At 44.2% G+C, this 6,000-nt stretch overlaps 2 long non-coding RNA genes across 6 annotated transcripts in view; one reads left to right on the forward strand and one right to left on the reverse strand.

The window, feature by feature from the left end:
- LOC109286205 (uncharacterized) overlaps positions 1-6,000 on the forward strand; it is a 372,088-nt gene that overhangs the window by 304,877 nt on the left and 61,211 nt on the right. The window lies entirely within an intron of this gene.
- LOC102559342 (uncharacterized) overlaps positions 1-6,000 on the reverse strand; it is a 33,571-nt gene that overhangs the window by 9,078 nt on the left and 18,493 nt on the right. The window contains exon 1 of one of the 3 annotated variants that reach the window (XR_002094170.2): positions 200-624. The exons of the other annotated variants lie outside the window; for them this stretch is intronic. This is a non-coding gene — a long non-coding RNA (uncharacterized LOC102559342). Of the gene's footprint in view, positions 1-199; positions 625-6,000 lie in introns of those variants that run through there. 3 annotated transcript variants of the gene reach the window in all.

Here is a 6,000-nt window from a genome sequence, read left to right on the forward strand (position 1 = left end):
CTGCTTGTGTGAAGTTAGCATTCTTTCTCCTCAACCTTTGGCTAGAAGTTGTACATACTCCTTTTCCACCACATCCTTATTTACTGCCTACAACTAGCATGAATCTTTTTTGTTCAGGCTGACTGAAATTTAATTAGACAACGATAAAGAGAAGGAAAAAGTGCAGCGTTATGTGCACATGGAATTGTTGATTACTCACATTCTCTCCTGCTCTTTGTAATACAAAGCTCAGTGCCATAGGGTAGGTTACTGAGTATATCTGTTTTCTTCCCAGGGACATTCATTTCATGACTATAATATCCATGCTGCAGTACTTGAGGCAAAGTTGGGAGAGTTTCTTCAGCTCTGTTTACAAACACTTCTAGCTGGAATCTGACAGTCTGAACAGGCAGGCGCTGAACAAGCTGGAAGTGCATTATTAGGTAGAAGTAAAACTTGTGTTGGCCTTTGATATGTGACTCGCATGCCCTTGCTTAGAGCACCAGAGCAGGGGGAGGGAAAGGAAGTGAGCGTGGTGCCATCCATGAAGGCTGAAAGCAAACGCATGCCTCATCTGTATTACCAGTAGAGCTGCACAGAAGAAAGGAAGCGTGAAATCTTCCCTGCCAAATTCGTCTCTCCCATTTTAAGGTAATTTCATATTCCCAGGTTTCTTCTGGAGCCTTTCAGAGAAGCTGATTTTTATTTTTTTTTTTTGCACGTGGTAATGCGGAAGGAGCAAAAAGCCATTTTTGAGTGCAACATTGTGGTTGCATAGTGAAATAACAGCCAGCTATGGAGTGCTTCTTTTCTGTAGTATTGGAGGGTATCAGTGGAAAAAGCGGATTACTGTCAATAGCTGTGTATTAATACTGCACATCACCCTCCCCACAGGGATGGAAGAGCAAAAGCTAGAAATAAAAAGAAAAGGACAAAGGCAGCGAATCTAGCTAATGGTGGAAGAGGCAAGGGAGTTAAAGCATCCAGGATTTTTGAATGCTGCCCCTTGGCGAGGAAAGAAGCTTGTGATTTTACATGAAGGGCACACGCGTGGTATTGGACCATGGTTACGAGCAATGTGTAGGTACCATTGCAACATGAATGCATGCCAAGATCACCCACAGAAAGGCATGCACATGCCTGCTTCATCATCCCACAGGAGAAAAGGATAGATGCCTGCTAATAATATGGCACATGCAGCATGCAGTTTTCCAAGAGTAGCTGCAATTGCAGGGACAAAAGCAGACCACCCTGGCTGTTCTCCAACCCAGACTTCTGCTCCTTGCTTTTAGGTTCTGATTCAGCAAATCACATAAGCACATAGCTACGTGTGACTCCCATTAGTAAAAACAGGAGCCACGCAGCTAACTCACCTCATATTGCTTTGAAAATATGCCCCCTAAGGTGGCACACCAACCAGCTGCTGTCCATTTCCCATAACTTTTTTACAGCTAAAACTCTATGAGGCTCTGTAGCCTTCCACTCTCAAGTTTAGCCCCCCCCCCCCCGCCCACACCAAGGCTTTGCTACTGAAACTCTTCTGACCTTGTTTTATACACGAGAATCTTGTACAGACATTTTGTTTCTTCTGGGAGAGTTGCTGTTCTCCCAAGAGAAATCACAAATGTACAGATATTCAGGCTTTTTTCTCCCAGGGTAAAAATGGCCACTCCGAGAGAAAAATAACTTGGGAACAATCAGGGTTACATCACTCCCAGGAGAGTTTCTCTTAGGAGAGTGAATGTCTACACATGCCAAAAGTGAAAACTCCCAGGCATACTCTTTAAACTTTTCAGTCAATGCTAAGTGGGACTCAACTGTATAAGGATGACAGCATCTTGCATAGGCAGCAGCCAGATTGGCAAATGAAAGTTTAATGCAGTAATAAATAACGTACCATAGATGTAAAACTCTCCTTCTCCAGATGAGTGTACCGCAGAGGGTTAAAACAAGGTTTATAATAGGTTACATGAGAATAAATAGAATTATAGTAATATGAATCATAAGGAAAAATGAGGCTCTTTATAACCACCCATGGAGAGAGAAGTTTAAGTATGGAGTTTCAGCTGAAAGGAACTGTTATCCAACAGCATAAAAATAGGGATCAAATCTTGGCTCTGCTGCAGTCAGTGAGATTTTGCCAGTGACTTCAGTTTCATCTTAGAGCTACATAAGGATTGCCATTTAATGGATTAGATCATAGGTCCATCTTGCCCAGCATCCTGTGTCACACAGTGGTAAAGAGTGGATGCTGAAAGAGAGTGAACTAGGTCTGACCAGGGTTTTTTCCCACCGTTCCTCTTGCACTTGCAGCCTCCAGCATTCGAGGTCTAGGAAGTTCTGATTCAGAGGCTGTATCCCTAACTCCCAAGCTCAGTAGTTACTGAGGCCCTTTTCCTTCCAGAATTTGTCCAATCCCTTGTTGATTCTGGCTAAACGGTCAGCCTTCACAATATCTGGTGGCAAGGAGTTCCACACTTTAATGGCAAGCTGTGTGAAAAAGAACTTCCTTTCATTAGTTTTAAACTTATCACCTACTAGTTTCATTCTGTGACCCCTAGTTCTTGTATTGTGAGAGAGTAAATAATAAATCCTTATTTACTTTCTCTTTACCATTTTGTATTTTGTAAACCCTTATCACGTCCCCCTCAAACACCGGTTTTCTAAATTAACTAGGCCTCACTTCCTTAATCTCTCCTCTGATGAAAGCCCCTCCATAGCACTATTCCTCCTTGGTGCCCTTCTCTGTACCTTCTCTAGTTCTTCTATATCCTTGTTGAGGTGTGGGGACCTGGACGTAATATTCAAGGTGTGGACTCACCATCGATTTGTTTTGTTTATAATTCTCTTCTTAATAATCCCTAACGTCATTGGCGACACACAGAGGGTGCACGCAGGTGCATGTGCACCCCCCTGAGATTGGCAATGCATCCCCTGCAATTGGACGGCAGGCAGATGCTGCTCGCCCCCTCCCCACCACCACTGACGGTGTCTGTGGGCAGTGGCTGATTGCTGCTGGCCGCCAATGCTGCCGGGTGGCTGCCAACCCCAACTTGGTGCTCCTTCCCCCCCACCCCCTGCCACCGGCACCACCGTGGCCACCTGCCCCCAGCCTCCAGGGTCATGCATCATTCATGCCTAACATTTTGTTTGCCTTTTTGATGGCTACTGAGCAAATTGTCCACAGTGACTCCCAGTCTCCTTCCTATGCGGTAATAGCTGATGTAGAGCCCATCATAGTGTCGGTAAAGTTTGGGTTATTGTTGCCCAGATGCATTACTTTACACTTTTCTAACATTGAATAGCATCTGTCATTTAGTTGCCATGCTCTGGTTGCTGGTCAGGCTCTCTGCTGCAGGAGTGCCATGGGTGCAGCTCTCAGAGGCCCCCAGGGCCCCAGGTAAGGCTTCCGGGGCCAGCACGGTTGCTGGGGCCAGCCTCCCCTGTCCAACCCGGGGTAACATGCCACATGCCATAGCACACGTGGCATGGGCATTCCCCAGGGACAAGTAGCAGCGGCATACCTTGTGGGGATATGCCCACTGTGAGTTTGGATGCTACTTCACCATTAACGCTGCAAGGTTATCGAGACACCCTTCAGCGTGCACTCCAGGATCCGAGCATGGGTAACAGCCACGGTGGAAAGGTATATGCTGAGAGTTAAACCTGTGTGAAAAGGAGGAGACCGCCCAAAAACAGGCTGAAGAGAAGAGGATGGCATGGCTAATAAGCAAGCCCTCAAAAAGAGGGGAATAGGGAAGAGGGAGAATCTTCAACGGAGATGGTAAACGCAAGACAGGAGAAATGGAAGGACATGATCGTGGAGAGCAAAGAAGGATAGGATACAAATGAGGAAGGAACTTACAGAAGAAAGGTGGAAGATGACGAGGTTAAACTAAATGATGTGAGATTCGATTGAGATCAGTTGACAGCAGCCTTGCTGAGTGGAGAGGAGGGAAGCCAAATTGGAGCGGGTCCAGCAGGAAGTTGGAGATAAGGAAATCAGTACAGCACTTGTAGACAGCTCTCGTAGGGCTGGCGTAGACTCTGCTTTTGGGCTGATTTAACTCTATAAACCAATAGAGCTAAATCAGTGAAACCATTTGCACTGATGCAGTTATACCCATGTAAAAGAGTTCATGCTGAAATAGCTTGTTTTGGTAAATGTACTGAAATAAATAAGGTATAAAAGCACTTTTTACTGGTATAAGTGTATCCACCCTAGGAGCTGCGCCAATTAAACTATATTGGTTTCTCAACTATATAGCAAATCTGGGGCAAAATTGCATGCACACTCTCATTCATTAGGGTAGTTTATCTCTAAATTGGAGAGAGGAGATAGGACAGAAATCTAGAAAGACTTTTTTTTTTACAAGAGTTAAAAGGACACTTTAATTTATACATCATTTCCCGTTGCTTGATGCTTGCCTGTTCCTAATAATTCATGAATGGCTTTGATTTTTAAAATTACCCCATAAGTAATACTTAGTTATAGTCATACTTTAGCAACACACAGCCTAATTAATTTTGCTAGTTGAAAAATAAAAATTAAAGTCAGCTGAAACATTAAGGAATTCACGTTTTCAATGCTTCATGATTTAGCTGTGCCTCTCTCATTAACAACAATGGGAGCCATGCAGCTAAATCACCTCCCATTGCTTTGAAAATGTACCCCTAAGGTATACCAATCAGCCACTGTGCATTTGCTGTAACTTTTTTTTTTTTCAATTAAAATTCTGTGAGGATTTGCAGCATCCTCTGGCCACAGCTATTGCCACATCCCTCCTGTCTAAAATGCATGGCTGCAACTCTTCCTACCTGAGGTTAGATGACAAATTCCTAAAGCAGCTGGCACACGATGCAGTGGGAGAGGGTCATACTTAATGAAGCCAGTGCTGTTCCCCCTAAATGACCTCATGCAATTCAAAGTATGGTGCTGGCTTCTGAGTCCTCAAAGGGCTGCATCATATCAAATACTGATCCTCTGCAAGGAGCCCTCCATGATGCAGACCAGTGGGAACAGGAGAAAGAGCATCCTTAAGAGTAGGCACAGGGTCCTGGCACACAGTCCCCCGAGGCACCAGAAAGAGCTCTCCCCAGGTCAGAGTAAAATACACATCTCTTGAATGCAACATTGCCCACAAACCCAAATGAGAGACAGCCTGACAGTACTGTGAAAAACAGCAGCCCTCATGTGAAATTAGGGCAGGACACAGGCCTAACGCCATGCTAATAATCAGGGCCCCGCATTGGATGCTGAGAACTGAACTGGCTACCCCCAGGCATTTCTCACAGCTTTTTGAAGCTTTATTTAGCAATTAGACAAGGTTCGCTGTGGAACAGAGGCAGCTGCTCTATAGTTAGGGTTGAGGCTCATTTCTCATTATAAGTCTGATTTTACAATCTTTAACTAAATTCCCCTAGAAGAAGCCAGGCTTCCCAAATGTCTCATTCTGCACCTCATCCCAAAATAGAATTTTGGCTTAACCCGCAAAACAGAAAAGGGGTTTTCAAGTCATTTGGCAAGATCCCGAGCTGGTGTAAATTAGCAGAACTCCAACTGAACTCAGCAGAATAATGCCAATTTCCCAGTGCTTGCAACAGAAGCCCTGACAGCCAGCTATGCAGTCATAATGCCATTTCACAATGCATCGCTGGCATGGAGATTTGACAACCACGCAACGTTTTTTATTTGTCACGCAATATTGTTCAGCAGAGAACAGCAGAGCTTGCCATGACATCACTGTGATATTATTGGTCCCATTATTAAGCATTGCGCATTAATGTACTTGCCGCTATTAAGGCGCAGCTTAATCAGATAGCATCAACGAGAAAACCGCAAGTTACCTTTTGCCGCTGGATAACGTCTTTGAATGAGAAGCGTTAATTTCAAGATTTGTCTAATGAAGTTTGCATGCCTGTTTCTCCAAATGTAGCAATTATTTCGTGGTTTGCAATGCCACGGATATGATAAACAATATTTATGCCGCATTGTAAAACATTTTATAACTTTCTTTTAAT

The sequence above is a fragment of the Alligator mississippiensis genome, chromosome 12 (assembly GCF_030867095.1).
Source record: "Alligator mississippiensis isolate rAllMis1 chromosome 12, rAllMis1, whole genome shotgun sequence".
Lineage (NCBI taxonomy): Eukaryota > Metazoa > Chordata > Crocodylia > Alligatoridae > Alligator > Alligator mississippiensis.